The sequence below is a fragment of the Salvia miltiorrhiza genome, chromosome 5 (genome assembly GCF_028751815.1).
Source record: "Salvia miltiorrhiza cultivar Shanhuang (shh) chromosome 5, IMPLAD_Smil_shh, whole genome shotgun sequence".
Lineage (NCBI taxonomy): Eukaryota > Viridiplantae > Streptophyta > Magnoliopsida > Lamiales > Lamiaceae > Salvia > Salvia miltiorrhiza.
Genome location: NC_080391.1, coordinates 38,428,276 through 38,431,260, shown reverse-complemented (window position 1 = coordinate 38,431,260; position 2,985 = coordinate 38,428,276). Strand labels below are relative to the sequence as shown.

General features: G+C 31.2%; 1 long non-coding RNA gene across 1 annotated transcript; it reads right to left on the bottom strand.

Annotated features, from left to right (window-relative positions):
* Window positions 1-272: 272 nt before the first annotated feature.
* Window positions 273-2,632, bottom strand: LOC131024341 (uncharacterized). Its single transcript, XR_009101769.1, has 3 exons — window positions 2,460-2,632; window positions 1,064-1,121; window positions 273-586 (listed from the first exon to the last, which is right to left on the bottom strand). It is a non-coding gene; the product is annotated as an uncharacterized LOC131024341 (long non-coding RNA).
* Window positions 2,633-2,985: the final 353 nt, after the last annotated feature.

Here is a 2,985-nt window from a genome sequence, read left to right as displayed (position 1 = left end):
GCTTTTGGTATCCAGTTGAGAACGGCACGAGTTTTAATAAAGTTATTGATGTGTTGTGAGCAGAATAAGGGTCCCACATTTTATGTGAGAGTTAAAATAATTAAAGTGGAGTAAGGGCCCCACCTACTTTTACTAAAAATAGAAATTGATACCAAAATATGGGACGGCCGAAAAATGAAAGTTGGATACTAAAAGCTGGGACAGAGGGAGTAATAGTTAAGCCGAGGAAAGTGTGACTGGGGATGGAAGCAAGAAAATGAAAAAGAAAGAGGTTTAGAAAATGATAATTGACCTTCTTAAACAATATTTTACCATAATGTCTGGTAATCCTAAACAATCACTTTTAACACTCACGAGTAGACAACTTACAATAATACAACAACAAGTTGTCTAAGTGACATAATTCTCGAAGCTATTGGTTTAAAATCTGTACAACACATCAACAAAGTAAAGTACATTAAGTGTTGCAGCGGAATAACTCAAGTGCATTACATGTATGAAGACATGAAATCCTGAGCCTGATTTAATACATATACATCAAGACTTTGCTCTGCTCGCTTCCATCTGCATCACATCACAACTTAACCTGCATATTTAGAAACACATGCAGGGCTGAGTACCAAAAAGCACTCAATGGTCATGCCGAAATAACTTTAAATCTTGCTCTTAGAGCTATATATTGAACCTGCCATCTCAAGCATCACACAGGAGTTTTATTTAAATAGCATGTGTATGCAAAAACTGTAAAACTTCTCTGTAATTATCATAACATCATATACATCTGCAGACAATTAATATGTATGAACCATATCTACGCATCATATAACTCTGAGTGTTGAGAAGTAGGCCTCCTTCTCAAACACGACGACAAGCTAACTCAACGGTTAGCTGTCAACTCTGTGTACACAAATCCTGACTCGTTCAGACCCGAATTCGTTCTTCTATGTAGATGGTATCATACAAATCTCAAATATTGGCAAGTCAATAATTTGAATATAAATGCATACACTTAAACTTTTTATAATAAAGTATGCATCTTTACTTCTTGAGTTAGTAAGCCCACCTGATATGCTTAATGAAATAGAAGTCCTTGCTTGTTCACTCTAAACTGCCACTCGAACCTTCATTATAATGAGGTTCCCAATGTAAGATTGGATAGATAGACAAGAAATAAACAAAAATAATTCCTAGTTGAAACTTCTATCACTTGAAACTTTAGAGTTGCATTCTCTAGTTTAGATCGTCTGTTTTTATGAATTTAATTGAACTAAAAGCATATACTAACATTCCATCTCTTAGGATATCTCACTTGAGAAAGCTTAAGAGTAAACTAATCCATTCTATATAGATTAACTTACAATTAATAAGTGAAACACCAATCACTTAGCATAGTTCTATTCATAACTATCTCAAGTAAGAAATCTCAAATATGCAATCATATATGAATCTCAACTTTGAAAAATCATATAAAATCAACCTCTTCAAAGAAAAATACAAGCTTTACTTTTTCAGAAAGCTATTAAAGTCTATATTTCTCAGAAATTTACAAATCACAATAAGAAATTATATCAAGAAAGGCAGAATCTGCCACTGAACTTTGCTGCTTCGTGCAGTACTTTTCATAAAATCGTTTGACACATCTAACTGTGTTGGATTTAGCTGAAATTTTGCAAACATCTGATACTCATAATGAAGTTATCACTGTAAAAATTTCAAGTCATTTGGACTACAAGAACACTCCCGAAAACCCCTCACAAGACACTGGTTCGTCCAGCCAAACTTGACAGCAATATACTTTCTGTTTCAACTCAACATTTAACTCATACTTTGACCAATTAAAAGTGTAGAGACTCAAATACATGATCATAATACATACTAGGATACTTTAACTTCAAACTTAACTCTTGTTTAACACATCAACATAGCCATCTAGTTATAACATAACAATTCCCATAACAAATCTCCATACATTAGAGCCTTACAAAAGAATGAGGTAGTAGACTGTTCTAATTTCCATATATTTGATAAAATCACATCATAATATATCTACATCCATCAATAAATAGAATATAAACCTTCTTAACTCGAAAGCCCTAATTTTCCCTAAACTAACAAAATCAATCTCACAAACTATGTGGTGTAAACTCATAATTTATTCATATATGACATAATTCCAGCTCAAAAACACATATATGAACTCAATTTCAAGAATATAATCATAACTCTCAAACTCAAACATAGGGTTCATACTAACTTGAGCAAAATCAAAATCAAGTAAGAATTAACACAATTAACCACCATAATCATGCTTAGGAATATCAAAAACGTAATATATCTCCATATTGAAATCATATTTCAACTCTAGTATGAAATCCCCAATTTTTCAAAAACCCTAGAATTCAAAACATAATTTTCTTCAAGTTAAAACTCACAAATAAATAGAGAATCAAAGTATTCACCTTTTTCTTTCAAATATTGCAGCTACTCCTTGAAATTTCTCTACAACTCGAACTTAAAAGAAGAAAATGGTGGTTCTATGCTTTTAGGGAAAACTCTCAACAGTTTCAGCTAGAAGAAGGGAATGAATTTCCCTTAAATATATACGTTTAGCCTCTTTCTAGGGAATTGTAAGAATTTCTTTTAAAAGATATTTAATACTCCTACAAGATAAAATTTAGAATCCACATGGGTGCTGCTCGGCCCACTTGGAATGAAGATTTTATATATGTATTATATATATAGTTTAACCTTAATTTACAAATAAAAGAAATAATTTTGGAAACATAATTAGATAAATATTCTTCAAGTATAAAAATTTAAATGGGCTAATCACACAATATTCTATCAAGTTATTCACATATTCTAAAAATAAACAAATATTAACATATTATTCCCACTATTGATTTAGTAATAGATCTTGATTACTAAATCAATAAAATCATTAGTAAGTAATACTCAAATAATTAAATAACATTCGTCACTTCA